General features: G+C 50.1%; 1 long non-coding RNA gene across 1 annotated transcript in view; it reads right to left on the reverse strand.

Moving 5' to 3' along the window:
* LOC139044553 (uncharacterized) overlaps window positions 1-7004 on the reverse strand; it is a 29899-nt gene extending 22895 nt beyond the window's left edge. The window contains exon 1 of the long non-coding RNA XR_011501560.1: window positions 6878-7004. This is a non-coding gene — a long non-coding RNA (uncharacterized lncRNA). The remainder of the gene's footprint in view (window positions 1-6877) is intronic.
* Between the last annotated feature and the right edge of the window lie 11413 nt (window positions 7005-18417).

Genomic DNA, 18417 nt, shown 5'->3' on the forward strand with positions numbered 1-18417 from the left:
TAGATGGCACATATTTTCCAAATACACACATGATGGCTGTGGGGCCCGCTCACCCTGAGAGGTAAGTACTGTTTGTTTCACCAGGTTACTGATGAAGAAAGAGGCTCAGGGACTCAAGGGACCAGCCAGTCAGTGCCAGAGGTGAGGCTGGACCCTCCTCCTGATTCAAACCTCCACTAATGCATGCATTCAGTTCCCAGATGAGTTTGCCTATGTCCCAAGACAAGCCTGCTGGAGGATGGTGTTGCTCAGAGACGCCACTGAGAAGAGATTAATTAACGTAAAAGAACGAGAGGCAGCAAGGCCCCGGGGTAACCAGCACAGATGTGGTGCAACACGGCCAGCAAAACTGGGTCAGGTGGCAGGCTGAGCTCATGGAGGATGCTGGCAGGGATGACTAGAAATGGCCGGAGGGCTGGAGACAAGCTAAAGACTTGTTTGCACTGTCACGAGAACTAGCCCTGCTCAGAAATGAGCAAGAAGGGTAGGGAGAGGGGGTCCTGAGTCGGGAGGACCCTCTTGGTGTGCAGCTGGCTGGATTGTATTGCATCGCCACTTCCAGGAAATGTGAGACCTCACAGAAAGGACCTTGTCCCTTATGACCAAAGGCTTAGAGGTGGAGCTTTGATTCAGTTGGAGGCGAAGTAAAGAGGGAACCAGAGGTGCAGCAGGGATGGGGAGAAAACACTATGAGGAATGAATTCAGTTGTGTTCAGACGAGGACTGGAGCCTGGCACCTCCTCCGGAAGCCCCGCTTCCTGAGGTCGTTTTTCACTGTCCAGCCCCCTGGCCTGAAGAAACACCAGCCAAGCAGGGATGGAGGCTCGGGGAGCCAAATGGGTAGGGAAGCCTCATCTGCAGACAGAAGACCTTTTTCCCCTGCTTCCTTGGGGATCAGCTGAGGAAAGCCTTCAGGAGAAAGCAGAAGCCTGGGAGACCATTTGGGGGCCACCCAAGTCCTCCCTTCCCTGAGGCCCTACCCTCTAGGAGAGCATCAAGGACAAGGACCGCCTGGCTTGTGAAAACCAGCAGGTGAATCCACGCCACACCTCCCGACTGAGTGCCCAGATGTGCCACAGGCTAGATGCCACAGAGGATAGCAGGGGGGCCAGCCCCCGCCCACAGAGACTTCCAGGAAAGGGGGCACCAGCAAGCAGGCAAACCGCAGCAGATGGTGTCAGACGAGGGCCTGAGAGGACGCAGCCCGCAGCAGCAAGGGGCGCAGCTGAGAGGTGCTGAGGGGGCGCTGGGAGGTGCACAGGGTTCACCACCTGCCTGCCTTCCTCCTGGTAGCTCCTGGCAAGCTTTGGCCTCTCCTCTCCCCAGGAACTGAGCTCTCACACACACACACACACACTTCTGGCCATTCTGTGTGCACTGACTCAGGGAAGGGATGTGATGACAGAAAGAGGAGAAAAAGTGTAGAGAGAAAGTCTTCCTGACCTCTAAGTAGAGAACTCCAACTCCTTAGAGGAATGTAAGACACGGGCACAGATTTGGGAGCTCCTTGACGAGGAATAGCAAGGCTTGCCAGTCTCCCCAGCTGGATAGAATCCCGGGCTTGGGAAGAGGGCGGAGTTGGGGGGTGTCATGAGCTGTACATAGATGTTGGTGGCCCTGAGAAAGGGGTCCTGCCCGAGTTTCCTGGGATGAGCCCAGAGGCGGTGGTATTGGTCCAGGTTAGAAATGGCCGTGTGGTGTCAGGCAGATGGGCCTCTGCATCGCCGTGGGCGGCAGAAAGAGTCCTGTGTTCTCCGTAATGCAGGGGCACGGAGGAGAGAGCAGCTGAGGAGGGCCCTTGTGGACAGCCCAGAAGTGACTAGACAGGGAATTCCAGTGGATGCCAAGTTGACAGCTAGCCTGGAGGATCACGTGAGCTCTGGCCTCCTCCCGTGTACTGAGGAAGCCCACCTGGACTCAGGACCATCCCAGGAATTCTGGGGGGACAACGGGACCAGCCAGTCTCTGGATTGACAAGACACAGTGTCTGCCACCTCAGGAAAATGGGGACTGAAATACAGAAATGAGGATGAGGTATAAAAATCAATTCTTGCACACCCAAAAGTTTGTATTGAAATTCTAACTTTCTATAAGATAGAAAACCCAGAACGTATAAGGGCAACATATAAATAATAAAAGCCTACAAACAAAAGATAAACAATAAGCTGGGGGAAATTATTACACCCTACATAATAAAAATACTAATTCCCTCCTTATACGAAGGACTCTTATAAATCAACGAGATAAAGACTGACAACCAAGAGAGTTCATAATGGATATAAATAGGCAGTTCACAGAAAAAGAAAAACAAATGACTTCTTAACGTTTGAAACATACTCCTCAGCCATAATTAGAGAAACGCAAATTAAGATTACAATGAGATACCATTCTTTCGCTGTCAGATGGGAGAAGGTTTATCAGTTTACCAAAGCCTGGTGCTGGTGAGAGAAGGACAGGGAAGCGGCCTCTCCCCTGACTGTAGATGGGAAGGTAAGCTGGCACAGCTGCTTTGGAGAGCAAGTTGGCAATATCTGTCAAAATTAAAGTCCACATTTCCTTTGACCCTGCAATTCCAGTCCTCCCCTGCAGGGACATCCCTCCATGGCCACAAGGATGTTCACAGTAGCATTGTTTGTAGTGGGAAAAAAATGGAAACAATCCAAATGTCTATTAATAGAGAACTGGATAAACAAATAAATAATGACACGTCAACAGAATACCATGTGGCCATTCAAAATGAAATAGATCTGCTGTGCTGACATGGAAAGATCTCAGAGATACATTGTTAATTTATAAAGAAAAAAAGCAAGTTGCAGAACACAATGTATAGTCATCTGCCGTGTGCATTTTTATAAAGGAATCTATATGCAAATACATGCATGTTTATGCATGGGCGTTTCAAAAGAGGCACAGAGGTTCAACAAATATCCATACATTCTCATGGGATAATTTTGTACTGTTTGAATGGTTAGCATCTGTAGATGTTTTCTTTTTATAACAGCATTATGAGTCAAAGGGCGAGCGGGAGCAGAGGAGCAGTGGGAGGAAGACACAGCAAGTACGTCTGCGGGCCTGGGGCTGGGGGTGGGGTAAGGACGGGGGCGGAGGGGGGCGGGGAGTGTGCAAGGAATTAGTGGTTTCCACATGGACAGCCTCAGACGCAAGGACACGGGCTGAGTCACAACCATCCTGGAAGCTGTGACAAAAGTCCACAACTTTCCAAAGGCAGGCACTGCTGACGTGTTCCAGAACAGTTTATCCTTGAGGAAGGAGCATTGGAGGCGCTCCAGGTGGGACTAGGAAGGACTGATAAGGAGGCAACTGCAGGGAGAGACAGAAAATTAGCCCTCTTGTCCCTGGCTGGGCTGTGGTCACTCTGCCAAAACAGCTCCTATTTCTCAGTGAAATCTACCTAAGCTTAAAGATGAGATCCACAAAAAGTTTGGAAGAGTTATTTTAGATTATTATTAGGAAGGACGTAAATGCTTGCACAAGATAAAAGAAGAAATTCAAAGCAAAGTAACAGATAAGCAATGAGGGAACTAGAAACATAAATTCAAACAAAGTCAGTTCAAATTCAAGCAGGGAGATCCCAGTTTCATCCATCAGATTAGTAAAAATGTTAAGGGTTGCTCCTATTCAGTGTTGATGAGGGTGTGGGAAAACAGGTGGTCTCAAGCAGCGCTGGGGAGAGTGAAGATCACCCCAATCTTTCTGGAGAACAATTAGGCAGTAGCAACATGTTAAATGTGGATTCACTCTGGCCCAGAAATGCCACTGATGAGAATCCACACTCCAGCATTCTCACACAAGGCATATGCAAGGATGTTCGCCACAGCATTGCTGATCTAGCAACATGCTAGAAAGAACTTGAATGGCCATCAGTCAGAGACCAGAAAAATAACTTACGGTACATCCATACCATGGAATCCTTAAAAGACTGAGGGGGATTTACCTCCCCTGATATGGAATGCTCTCTAAGCCACACTGACAAGTAAAACTAACAAGTCAAAAGTATGGTACATGTAGTATAATATAGATATTTAAAGTCCCTCCAAATCCTATGAGTATCTCACACACAGCAACAGGCGCAGAAGGATGTACACACACTATACAGAGCGGTTACCTCTAGGAAGGAAAGGAGAATTGGCAGGGGATAACAAAGAGGGACGGTGAGTTTTACTACGTACATTTCTGTGTTGTTGGATTACTTATTTATTTACTTATTTTTAGACAATGAGCCTGCAGTACTTAGAGGCAGTGTGTACGCCCATGGTTTGTGTAGACCCTGGCTTCATTACTTACCAGCTGTGTAAGAGGCAGAAAACCAGACCTCAATGAGCCTCACTTTTTTTTCCAATAAAAATAGGGCTAATAATAGGCCTGTTGTAAGGATTAAATATGTGCAGAGAAGCAAAATGCTTGGAACAGAGCCCGACCCGTGGGAAGAGTTCCAATTATTCTTACTTGGGTAATTAAATGTAAACTTTGTTTTACAAGTTGGTTGTGCCTGCTTGGATGGAGACTGTCACACCAAGGCCAACTCACCTGAGAGTGGGCTGGAGAGGGGAAGGAGGTGCTTGCTGCCTATGTTGGGGTTGAAAGGAGACTCAGGGCTCCCAGAGGGCGGGAAGCCAGATTAAGAAGACACAGAAGAGTCAACCATACTTCAATTAAAAAGTAAAAGGACACAGAAGACTTGTGCCCTGAGAAGCATCGGGCTCGTGTGGACAGGTCTTTCTGTGGTACACCATCACACCGGCTTGATCCGGTTAGAGGTGACCAGTGTCATTGACCAAAGCAAGGGGAGCCCATCTGGTCCAAGACATGAGCTCTTCTGAGGACACACTGAGGACATGTGACTTTGAAGGGTGTACAGTTGTGTTTGGGATCCTCCCATGGGTTCTGATCAGGAGCCCTGGCACTCCATGCCAGCAAGGAGCTGCTGGGGGCAAAGTCAACTGGCCCTTGGACCAGGAAAGTCACTTATGTAGCCCTGGGACTTTGGAGACTCATGCAGACTGCTGTGTTTCCATCAGCAACAGATTCCACTGATAACTTGAAGGACATTTCAAGTTTTTACAAACTGATGACATTTTCCTCTCTCTGTTGATAGAAATTAGGCACAACTTTTTTTTTTTTCCCTTCACAAACAACGTTCTTCTGGAAAGGAAATTCTTCAATATGGGTGATCAGCCCTCCCTGGAAAGAGGACTTAAAAGTGCTTGTGGAGTTGTAGTAGGAAGATAAGCAAGGCTCGAATGATCCAGGTTAGATGGATTAGAGCTGGAAGCACCAGTAAGAGCTCATGTTTAACTTAACATGGACACAGATGGTTACACATAGAAACAGTTACACTGTGGATGTGGATATATACATGCAGGGTAGTAAATACACATATGTCTTTGCTTTGTTGCCTGAGAAATGACACCCTAGTGGACACTCAGATTTTGGTTTCTAGAACCATTTTCCAATAACAGGAACAGGGATCCTTGGAGAACAGATTGATTCTAGGACTGGGGTGGGAAATATACAAGACGGCGTAGAGCATCTGGCAGTGCCAGAAAGTCAGGAAGTGCTCACGAAACAGACACAGGGATGGGGGGATGTCAAAGGGGCACAGAGGCCAGCTGAAAGAGCTCCCAAAGGCCTAAGCTGGAAAATTTTGAGCAATAAAATAAAGCAGTACTGGATTATAACCTAATGTATAAAATGAGTCCATATCGATATAAATAAGTGAACAAATTAATAAATGGAGAAGAAGAGACATATCTTTGGTGCAGAACGATTTAAACTGATACGAACAGATAAAACACTTGATCTTAGCTGAAAGGCCAAGAAGCAATTGGTACAGAATAATTTAAAAATAGAAATGCATGCAAAGTCCAGAAATGCTCAAGACAATGTCTTGGCATTTTCAGAAAAAAAAAAAATTTGTGTTACTTATCTACAAATATTTTGCTTAGAAGAGCTTCAAAAAATCTCAGGGAGATGTCATGTGCACATATATGCATTTTGCACATTTAAATGCTGTAAAATATATATATTATATGTATACATATATGTGCTTAACACCTCAACGCTGGCAAAGTTGCCAGGAACCAGGTACACACGTCCATCGTTGTGAGCAGTGTGAGTTCCTACATGCCTTTTGGACAGCACCTTGGCCATAGCTATCAAGAACTAGAAAAACATTCATACCCTTGAACACGGTAGTTTCTTTCTTTTCTGAGAATTAATCATAAGGAAATATAAATCCAAAAGAAACGACAGCAAAGAAAGCAAATTGCGTTTTTGCCGCTATCTTATTTAAATGAGCAAAACTGGAAACTATCTAAATGTTCCACAGAAGGTTACAAAATGACACAGTCACTTGGTGGAATATTATTTAATTACTAAAAAGGACAATATGAGGACTATATAGGAACATGGAAAATGCTTATGAGCATTTATGAGAAGGAAGTATAAAGCAAAACATGTATCTATACTATAATTATGACTTGATAAAAAGTACGCAGGCACGGCTGGAGGCCTGGGAAACTGAGCAGTTGACCGATGGCTCCTGGACTGTTTCCTACTGAGTCAGATGCCCAGCCTCTCCTCCCTCCTGCAGTGCCTACAGCAGCCAGCTGAATTCATTATCTCGTGCACTGCCAGGGTGCTCAATGCATATTTTTGGAAGAAATGTTTTGTTAGTGTCGCTATGATGTTCTGTAAAACCACTTTAAAACAAATTCTCCTAAATATTTACTGGCGAACCTGGATTCACACTTGAACAGAGTCTGTTAATGCCCTAGTCCCACTGAGGCCTCACCAAAACCTCCCACGACTCACACATCCTATTCAAAGTTTCCGTTACTATCACACAGCCACCTACCGGCTCTCTCCAACGAGTGCAAGAAAGCCCCTGCGCGCCTTCATAGGAAGCAGAGGATTTTAAAAGGTCAAGCAGCACTGAAAAAGAGCTGCTTAAAATGCGAAAGGGCTTTCCAGGCTTGCATCTCATCCGAACCCCGAAGAATCAAGACGCAGCACACCCGGGCTGCGTTACGTCAGTCCAGGGAAAGGGGCGGAGCTAAAGACTCTGCAGTTCGGTGGGAACAACAAGTGGGGCTGGGGCCAGGGTCTGCACCGGGCACTCGGGGCCCGCTGTCTGGACCAGCGAGCAGAGCTGCAGAAGCAATGGAGTGCAGGCCACAGGTGTAATCGCTATGTGCCAGGAGCCACATTAAAAAGAGTAAAAACTAGGTGACATTAATTTGAATGTATTTTGTTTAATCCCAAATATTATCATTTCAACATGTAATTGATAAAAATTATTGTTAGTTTGCATTCTTTTTTTATACCGAGTCCTTGAAATCCAGCATATATTTTATACTTACAGCATATCTCAATTCAGATCAGCCGTATTTCAAGTGCTCAGTAGTCACGTGTGAGCAGAAGCTACCGTATCGAACAGCACAGATGTAGAACTTTTATCTGCCTCTTTTTCCTTTCTTCTCCCTTTCCTTCCTCTCCTTCCTTCTTTCCTTTCTTTGTTTCCTTCTTTCTTAAAACAGATCATTCTTTAGAAACTGAGACATATGTCTACCTGCCTACAACATTCACCCACGCAGAGAATCCTGGGAAATCTTATTTTCCAGAACTCTGTGCTGTCCAGTGGCTGTTCCCTCTTGAGTGCTGCAGCATGCATGCGAGCAGACACCTCCTTTGGGCTTCTGACAGCCCTCTGGTTAGACTCCCCTGGACACCTCCAGCCCCCTGCCAATCATCCTCCATGGTTGCAGGTAACCAAGATGAGCGGTCTCGCTCTCTGTGGAGTGACGGGGACAGGCTTATGCAGGCCCTTTATTCTTTTCTGGCAGAGTCTACAGTTTTCGGCAAGACTCCTCCCGTCTTTTTCCTGACTGGAGTTGCACTCTGCATTGGAACTTGGCTGGTGGCCAGAAGGCTCTTCTAGCCTGAGGAGTCCGTGCATCCTCCGGGCCTGAGGGAAACTTTGAGCCCCAAAGTCGGGGTCTCACAGAATTAATTACAGAGAGCGTCACATGCCCCTTAGCAATCCTGGAAGGCCACTCTGGGAAGTAAACTCCTGGAGAAGAGATCTTGAGGGGAGACCTTGTGAGGGGATGGGCGGGACAGAGAGTAGGAAGTCATCTTCTCGGCATAATTTTACCAGAAGTCATTACTTCTTTATTTGCATTTCCTCTCATTATCAAAGTTAAGAAGAAAAAAAAAAGCACACAATTGCAATTATGCAACGGTTTCTGCAGTTGCTGTGAGTCCAAAAGCCCTTGCTCGGCTGTGTGAGTCCGCTCATCCCTGGCTTCCCGCACTCAGGGCAACAGGAGGCACTGGGAATTTCTCAAATGTTCACAAGGATGTTGAGAGGGAGTTCTGAGTAATCAGAATTCCCTTGAACTTCTTGTGGGAAAATGCCGTCCCGATTTCCTTTTAGAGACAAAGGTCTTTGAAAGCTGCTTGCCATGAGCGCTTTTATTTGTTTATGGTGCAAAGAACGGTAAAAATGCACTTCTGTCGAAGGCCCAGCAAGTGAAAAACTCTGCCACGTGGGGTGTCAGGCCCTGAGCGCAGAGGAGACTTGAATTCTCGAGCTGGGCAGCAATGCCTACTGTATTTCTGATCCGCTCAGCTCTGGTGGTTTGGCCATTAAGTGATCAGCCAAATACAACTGTTGATGTCCTCCTTGTTACCTTTTCTTCTAGGGACCCAATCCTTCATGTCCCACTGTTGCCTCTGTTCTCTCCTGCCCTGTAGGTATCCCCCTGGATGGAACTTTGGAAAGCAAGTGTCCAGGGAGACCAGCAGGATCTGCCTGCCCTGTGGGCAGCCGAGGAGCCGCTCCTCACCCAGCCCTTGCTGCTGAGCTCTCGCCTCCATTGGAAGTCTCTGCTCCATGTTGGCTCTCTGGCTTCCGGTCCCCACCTGCCAGGGTGACAACCAGATTAAGTAAGGAGAAGGCAAAGAAAGAAAAGGGAAGAGGAAAGGAAAGGCAAAAAAAAGCCAACTCAAGCCAGGATGCCTGGGTCCTCCTCTCTGAGGTGGGAAATAGCTCTGGCGGTGACTGCTGTCCGACACAGAGGTGCAACTGAAGGTGGGGATTTTGACATGAAGGAGATGCTGTGGGGCTGGTGGAGCCTGCAGTGGGGGGAGCTGCCTACCCACTCTGTCGGGGCAGCCTGACCAAGGCCCACAAGTGGCTGCTCACTCCTCCCAGCCTGGCCATGCTGGTCTAGACTGGGCTTTTAGCACCTGTCACCAGGCCTCTGTTTGTTTGCTTGTTTGTTTTGGTGAGGAAGATTGGCCCTGAGCTAACATCTGTGCCAATCTTCCTCTGTTTTGTATGTGGGATGCTGCCACAGCATGGCTCAGCCAGCAGTGTGTAGGTCTGTGCCTGGGATTGGAACCGGCGAACCCCAGGCCACCAAAGTGGAGCATGCGAACTCAACCACTATGCCACTGGGCCAGCCCTGCCTTTGATTTTTTTTTTTTTTAACGATTTTATTTTTTCCTTTTTCTCCCCAAAGCCCCCCCGGTACATAGTTGTGTATTCTTCGTTGTTCTTCGTTGTGGGTTCTTCTAGTTGTGGCATGTGGGACGCTGCCTCAGCGTGGTCTGATGAGCAGTTCCATGTCCGCGCCCAGGATTCGAACTAACGAAACACTGGGCCGCCTGCAGCGGAGCGCGTGAGCTTAACCACTCGGCCACGGGGCCAGCCCCCCTGCCTTTGATTTTTAAGGAGCACAATAATAAACTGTTTTGAGGGTCTCAGCCAACACAAACCTTTTATAATTCCAGAAATTGCCCAGGTACAGAGTGGCTTTATTCCCTCAAAGGGTTCTGGGCCAACTCCTACCTTCTCAGAGGGATGCAGAGGGAGGGCAAGCCCGTGGGGTGCATGGACCTGTTTGCTCCCAGCTGACCGTCAGCTCACTGTGTGGAGGTCCAGGCTCCCTGCAGGGACCATAAAAGTGTCACTCCTCTTTGCTAAAAAGTAAGATGACAGGAAATACCTATGTGGGAAAGTATGGGCTGTAGGTTTTTGTATCAGCTTCACTTCATTTTTTCTTCAGTCATCTGATCAACATTTACGGAAAGCCTAGGGGCTGGGGACACGGAACTGAACACTTTCTGGTCCTGGCTCTGAGGGGCCACCACCTGGACAGCTGGAAAGACCCATCTCCTGTGTATCCCTGTTTTCCCCCCAGGCGGTGGAGAGCCCTCCCTCTGAAAAGCGCCTACAGAGCAGTTTCGCCCCTCTGTGAACGAGCTTTGGCAAGCACTCAGCTGAGTCACGATCTTGGTGACACAGAGCACGTGGCTTTAAATTGCCCAGAAGAATGACTGGCACTCCCCACCCCGAGGGGTTCTGAGTGAGCCACTGGCAGCTCAGAACAAGAGATCCAAAGATTATCCTTCTTCATTGCTAAAAGCCAGCTGTTGAGTTTCAAGGCCTTGTCCGTACATGGTGAATTCCTTGAAGGCAGTTGAAGTAACCACTGATTTTTTTTTAATTGCCTAAGCTCCCGCCTTTTTCTGAGAGGAGCAAATTCCCCTGCAGGTCTCCTGAGCTTGAGGGGAAGGTGGAGAATGCTCTTAGGAGTTGTGTGGGGCAATCAGGCCCAGTTCAAACAGGTTGCTGGTGACACTTTGATTCCTGACCCTGGAAGCTCATGGGCGCTGCACGGGAGCTGGCCAAGGGTCTGTCTCCATCGTGGTTCCCTCCAGCCACACCCCAGAACTGCTCCCAACTCCTGCCATGCTCTGGGTCATCCACAGTGGCTGTCTGCCTGACCACCCCTGGAGTGGCCCCACCTCTCCCGTGCAGTACAGAACAGAGATGGGAGAAGGCAGTGGACAGCCACTCCAGTGTCCACCAAGCTGGCTGGAAGCCAGGCAGCTGGTGGCTTGTGAGCCACAGGCTGAGGCCTGACTCATGGTCCCGTCACAGCCCTCGGTGGAGGACTGACCCATAGAGGAAATTACACAGCACTCTGTGGCCCGCAGTAGAGACAGGGGCTTTTCCAACTGCATCAATTGGGAAGCCGTCTTCACCCACGCTGGAATATAAGGCTTGGGGACCCTTACTAATTTCAATCTTGGTGACTGCAGGAACAGGGGTGGCCTGTGCAAACCCCTTGCACAGTTCGTCACCCATCTGTGATGGAGCTGCCACACTCACCAAGCCAGCCTTCCACACACAGTCCAGTCACAGCCATTCGCTCAGAATCTACGCTGGCCTGGAGCTTGCCGAGGACCCCTCAGGCAGAAAAGACGGTGCCTCCAATGGAGCCAGAGGCCAGTCTCCCTCTCAGGTAGCTGTTTGACCCTGAGCAACTAAATTAAACTCGCTGTATCTCAGTTTCCTCGTCTGTAAAATGGGTGTGGAACACCTTCCTCACAAAGTTGTGGTGAGAGTCAGATGAGAATGTACACGAAGGGCCTGACACAGTGCCGGGTACGATCTGGGTGCTAGATATGTGTTCCTTTTTCCAGGCCAGCTCTGACGCAAAATTCAAATTGCACCAACCCCCAGGCTCAACTCTCAGTTACCGCTTTCCTTTCCCGTATCCAGCCCCCCAGCTCCTCATGCAAACATGTGTCTGGGGGAGGAGACGAGCTCCCTCATGACTGAGGAGTTGGCTCCTCTGGGCAGTGCGAAGGGTTGGCCTAGCTTGAGATGACCACCCAAGGGGCAGACCACTGAGGAGGATTCTTTTCCATCCTCCCCTTGCACAGCCCAGGGCCAGCCTGCAGGGAGCGAGGGGTGGAGGGGACCGGCTACCTGTCCCCAAAAGTGGAGGGGAAGCATGACTGGAGTGGGGAGGGAAGAAGTGACGGGTGGCCCTGCCCCTGGAGTTGGTCCTAGGAGCCACCTCTAGGAGAACCTTCAGCCCCGTGAGGACTCTGAGATGGGTTAGAATGTTCTCCTGGAACCCAGAGGGCAGGGCTCTTTTGTAGATTCTTCCAGCCCACCTGTGCTGTCATCTGGGGTGGGGGCTCTACTGCCACCCCCTCCCGTGAGGGGCCCCGTGCTGGCCTGACCTTGTGCAGTTACGGGGAGACCTGCAAGGGTGGGAGGCCAAGATCCTGTCCCTCCAGCAGGGGCTGAAGAAACAGATCCAAGCAGGCAGGTAACAAGAAAATGCTGCCGGACGACCCTCCCTCCGCCGAGCCTACCCTTCACAGTCACCCCACAGTTCTGGCCCCTCCTGCTGTTCCCTCTGCTTGGGACCCACCCACCAGCACCCCTAGCTCCAGAGCACCTCCCCAGGGCTCCTGTTAGGGCTCCGATTCTCTCCTGGGTTCAGGTCTGTCTCCACGGCCAGACTGGGAGCTCCCAGAGGCCGAGGCTAGCTCTTGGGCCCGGTCCCCTGAGCCTTGCACAACGCCAGCACATAGTAGGTCTTTGGGATTTGCATAAAGTCTGTGGTGAAGCTGAATGCAATTGTGTATGTGTGTACACGTGTGTAAGGGGAACAAACTCATTGTGCACCTACTGTGTGCCCAGCCAGTGCTAGGCCGGCACTCACGGCGTAATTCGTGTGGTTGCCTCTGCATGATTCCAGGGTGGCTTTCTATGCAGATGTGCCTCAGCTGGGGTGGGGGTGGGGAGAGCTCTGTTTCTATTTTTATTTCCCCCATTGAAGGGTGCTCTGTTCACAGGGCCCCTCAGCTCCCCCGGTACTTTCCCCTACGTTCAGCTGCAACTAGAAGCTTTAGGTTTGCAAAAGGAACTTGTTACTTCGCCTCCTGTCACCTCACCCCCCACCCTCTGAGCTCTGCGGGCACCAGGGCCTGAGTCACCGCTTCCAGAAGACCACCCTGCCTTCCCCAGGTTCCATCCTGGGCTGGATGGGGGCAGGATCCCTGCTTCCTCCTGGAACCTGGGAACCACCAGGGATGGGACATCTGCTCCTGTCATTCCCTGTCCCCAGAAGTTCAAGGGTTCACTTGGGTCCCCTCCCAGCAGCAGCCTGGTGGTCTGGGAAGACCAGGACTCTGCACGGCTGAGGAGCTCCCTGGGGTCTTTGCACACCCGTTGAGATTGGTTTATTTCAAGCCATCCCATTCCCAGCTGAGCTTTAGGGAGTGAAGCTGGGGTTGGAGCTACAGCAGAGACTGCGCACAGTGACACACTGTGACGTGACATCTAAGGAGAGCTTGGAGTCCTGCATTTGATCATTACAACCACCCTGCATGTGGGTAGGTCGGAGGGCAGTTCTTATCTGTGCTTTACGGATGGGAACCCTGAGGCCCAGAGATGAAGAGCACTCAGCTGCTACACGGAGTGTCTCCTGAATCCCAGCTCAGGACCACTTTCCATCACCAAGCTCCTCGAAGCTGCAGTCTCCTAGGGTGGAAGACAGACTGTGCACCTCCTCTGGGTGGGCATGTGATAAAAGCTGCTGGCGAGGTAGCACTTAGGTACCAGTCTACTGTGCACCAGGCGCTGTGCCAGTTCTTTCCAGAGATGGGCTCTTTAATCTTCACAAAACCCTAAAAGCCAGTATGATTATTCCCATTTTACGGATTAAAAAACGGAGGCACCGACAGGTTAAGAAACTTGTCCAAGTTTACACAGCTAGGCAGTATCCCATAAATGTTACTTTTCCTCAACTCTTTTATTTATTTTTTTATTTTTTCCTTTTTCTCCCCAAAGCCCCCCAGTACATAGTTGTATATTCTTCGTTGTGGGTCCTTCTAGTTGTAGTATGTGGGATGCTGCCTCAGCGTGGTTTGATGAGCAGTGCCATGTTCGCACGCAGGATTCGAACCAACGAAACCCTGGGCCACCTGCAGCAGAGCGCCAGAACTTAACCACTCGGCCACGGGCCAGCCCCTCTTCAACTCTTTTCAGACTGTTAACTCTTCGTGGGTGGAGAATGAGACTCGTCCCTAAAGCAGTGCCCTGCACACGAGATCGTGTTCCAACGTTTCCTCACCACTCTGCTTACAAACGAAGGCACATTTTTGCTTGGTGGGTACAATTGTGAGTGGTTTATTGGATTTTGTAAAAAGAAATTCCTTTTAATATTTTATGTTGTTGGGATATGAAGTATGTCTGTTTTCATTTTTAAGTGATTTGCAGCCACTGGTGCTTTCCCTTCAGCTGGGACTCTGCACAAGAGTGGCCCACAGAAGGGACAGTGACTGAGCAACTTGAGTTTTGAAGAGGTCCCTGGGGTGGAACGAGTGATTTGGGGACTTTTCTGGACAGAGGGTGCGGCCTGCTAGGGCTCACCAGTGACAGTGACCATGGGGCCACTGAGACCGGCCGGGCGCTGACCTGGCAGTAGGGAAGCCCGCCCATCCTCCATGAACGGCCTGAGGATGCAAACCCAGTGGGAGGCTGGGCGTTCTGGGGTGACCGTGTTTGACTCTTGAGACACCTGGATGCAGCTATTTTTATATGATTATCTCTAGACTGCAAAGACAAAACAAAACCACTTATACGTGAGCTGGCAGTGCCGGACACCTGTCCCTGTGGCTCTTCTTGGGGGCATCGCTGCTCCACGCTGGGTTCAGCACTGGGAGACAGGGCAAGGCCCGTTATTCCTTCACCTCCTGGGCTCGACCCCTGCGCCCTGTCGTGTGCCAGGCCCCGGGGTCATGGTCGCTGCTCGAGCCCTGGGCCCTGCACTGAACCTAGTGGCCCCCATGCCCTGCCCCGGCCTTTCTAAACAGTCCCTTTATTGAACTCTCCAAATTAACCCCTGTCCAGTGATAGCTGATTCCTGCCTGTTCCTAGTGATGTGCACGACAGCTGGTTCAGACCCTCTCCTCTTATCCAGGCCTCACACCCACCATGTCCAGGCAAAATGACCTCCGTGAATGCCACCCTCCATTCTAGGGGCCCAGAACCTAAAAGATCTCAGCTCCATGTATTTAAAGGAACGGAGCTGCCTGGTATCTGGAAGCGTGAATATATCACGGAGGGAAGGTCCTGCAGGAAACTGACAGATGGATGTGCTGAGCACATTCCTGGCAAAGTGGAGCTTCCTGAGGCACAGGGGTGGGTCTGGCCATTCACGGATCCCACTGAGACCCCCACTGTGTCAGGGTCTGTGCTGCGGGCACCAGAGTGCACAAAACCCTTCAGGAGCTTCCAGGCTGCGAACTAACCGGTGCTTCCCCCACCAGCTGCACCAACGTGAGGGCAGGGATGACGCCTCCCAGTTCCTGTGTCACTTACCAGGGGCAGCACGGCAGCCACACCCAGCGCTATAAGGAACAGGGAGGCCAGGAGGCGGGGGCCCTCAGGAGTTGCTGTCCTTTTTGGCTTGCACTGCTCCTGGGATGCTGATGGCAGTCAGCTTTCGCAGAAACAGGAAACCCTCCCAGGCTGGTCCACCCTTGGCACTCTGGTTTTTTTCCAGGTCCAGAGAGCAATATGAAACGCATCCTGTTTCTGTAACCTGAGTCAGCTGAATCCTGTTGGGGCTTCTTCCCCGGGTGCATAGATGTATGGCTGGAAGGGGAGGGCAGGGATCGGTGAGCAAAGGATCCTAGACTTTGCAAGCCTGAGGAGAGGCTGGGGAGCTTCTGACCAACTCCCTAATCGCCCTAATTTCATGAACAAGGAAGAAGCCTGGATTGCAGGATTGCAGGGCTGCAGAGCTGGGCCAGAACCCAGGAATCCCAGCTCTGAGCAGCACCCAGCCCTGCTCTTCTCTGGCACTGAGCTGTTTTCTGAGCAGTTTTTCTAAACCTCTTGCCAAAGGCCTGGAGGCTCAGGTCAAAAACACTGTTGAAAACTGGTTGTTCAGAAGCTGGGGAGGGAAGATCCAGGCTATTAAGGAAAGTCAGTGCTGCCTCCTGAAGCCCTTTCTGATGAGCCCTGTTAGAGCGATGGCTCCCTTCTCTGAAATCCTCTGTTTCCCATGATCTCCCAAAGTAGGCTGTAAAGGTTGATGTTCATCTGTGTCAACCCACATGTCCCGCGTAATGTCCCTGCTCCCTCTTCCTGCACAGTCCTTCCTTCTTCGTAATTCTACACCTGACGAGTGTGTGTTGAACTTGGATGGACAGTTGTCCTAGGACAGAAGCCACAGAAACCCAAGGACTGGGACTGAAGAAGGTCTGGGTGCTAATGCCTGGGCCGTCCCGGCTGGGACGAGGCCCGCTGCCGCCCAGGCAGGGTGGGGGCGGGGGCGGGGATGGGAGCTGGTGCCAGATTAACAGGGGCCAGTGGGATTGTTTTCTGAAGCAGAGCAGATAAAAATACTTCCTATTCTCCCCACTACCCCACCGCTAATATTAAGGGTTGTATTTTTGAGAGCTTACTGTGAGTTAGGCATTTGGATTGCTTCTTTCAACCCTATAGGCAGGAGCTACCCAAACTCCCAATGTAAAGATGAAAAAACTGGGGCACAGAAAGGTTAAGTGATGTGCTCAAGGCCTCATGGCTTGAGCCACTATGCCCTACCGCCCCCTCCCTCTGAAGTGATTCATGGTGGCCTCCGTGCCCTTGATGGGGTGTTGAGGGATCCTCTGAGCAGAGTCACAGTGGCCACCCAAGTAAGCTGGGTTCCAAGATCAAGGAGCTTTCCGTTCTGTCACCATGAGGACTCCAAGAGTTCCACGACCCCTGAGCTGTGAGAAGTCCTTGCCCAGCCCATACCCTTGGGTGCCCAGTGGGCCTCTGAGGAGAAAAGTGGGAGTTAAGAGGAGACCACCAGGAATGAGTTTGGCCAGAGCCAGGCCCCACCCCTGGCACTGCCTACTAGGGAGTGGGTCATGGAGCCCTCAGCAGAGAGCATGGTTATTCAAACAGACTGCAATAAGGCTGGGAACCAAGCCAAGATGCAGGGCTGGGAAGCCAGAAAAAATAGGAAGGGTGCCTTCCTTTATCAAGATCACAGAGGCCCAGTTCACTGAGCAGCTGGAACAAAAAGTTCCAATTAAAACTCAAAATAGCCATTGAAGGAGACAGTTTGGGATGCAAGTCAACACTGTGCAGCCAGTCCACTTGTTTCCCAGGGCCCAGGGCCAGGCAATCTTTCCTGCATCTGTGAATGGAGGCCTCTGCAAACAGAAAGGCACGTTCAGTTAGAACTTCGTGAACCTGAAGCCGGCCTGGCTGTCGACACTGGTGTCTTTCTACCTTCTGTGACATTGACTAGCCTACTCATTGTACTAATTTCTTAATCAAGGAAAAATGAAATAAAAAAGTCTTGGGAAATCTAGGAAGCTCATTGCAGGAATACCTCATAAAAATGACTCAGCACGTCTTCATTTCACAAAGAGGTTTCGCAAACACAGTGTCATTCCCTCTAAATAAGTGGATTGATCAGGATCCTGAACGCCTATACTTTTTGCTGAAGGCCCCGGCTAGAAGACTCGTGGTTGGCACGAACAGTGCTCTTACCTTTGCGGAAGTGGTTGAGTCCAGAACGGCTGAGTGAGCCGATGTGCTTCTGCAGAGGGTCACGGACCGCTCCATATCTGGCAGCCAGGGTGTTCTTCTGGAACACCAGCACATGTTGGACTATTAATCCATCTCACGAACCAGAGGAAATAGTGCCAACAGAAAGTTTGCCTGTGAATAGGACATGAAATCACAAACAAAAGCAGGTTTCCGAAAAAGCTTTCCCTCACAGCGTGAGCAATGGTTTCCTAGTTTTTTCATTAATGTCTGTTTGCTCTTATAAATGTATTCTGTAAAACATATATGGACATTAACCGTAATTAGTCAAGAAATTGGAAGGGTGGAAATAAAGTTTTATGTTTTTGTGGTAGCCTGTTTTGCAAAGTTCCTTAAGTGGTTTATTTTTAAAAAGTACTTTCCCAGATGTCATTTCATCCTTACCAATTCTGTAATTTTCCTAATTTTGCACAGGCCTCACACGTGGTGTATTTCAGCCAACAAGAGTTCAATCGCCTTCAGAAGATCCTAGCTGTACATGTCACATCATGTCAGCCACTTGCTGATGGCAACCACAGCGTGGTTTGGTCTGGAGCTGACCGGAAGAGTTGAGAGAGTTCAAGACTTGTCAGTGAGTCCCAAGAAGGTCCCTGACCTTGGGGACAGAGCCCAGCACTGCCACAACTACGGGTGCTCAGGACTGGGTTTTTTTTTTTTCTGAGGCTGGATTAATTCTTGCTTGCATGCACACACACGCACACACACACACGGACACACACATGCACACATACACAATCATTTTGTTTCATAGTGGAGCATCTTCCCTACTGAGGGCCACCTTTCTATAAAAAGAGGATGCCAGTTGCTTCTCTGGGAAACCACGCTGGCCTCTAGCTGGCCCCAGAATGTCTCCCATTTAGCAGGTCCCTCTCTGGGCTGGGAGTCACAAGCATGATTCCCAAGAGCTGCCTGGCACTCCTTTTTCAAAGGACTGGAAGTTCTTGAGAACAGGAGCCACGATAGAATTT

This window comes from Equus asinus, chromosome 2, assembly GCF_041296235.1.
Source record: "Equus asinus isolate D_3611 breed Donkey chromosome 2, EquAss-T2T_v2, whole genome shotgun sequence".
In the NCBI taxonomy this organism is placed as follows: Eukaryota; Metazoa; Chordata; class Mammalia; order Perissodactyla; family Equidae; genus Equus; species Equus asinus.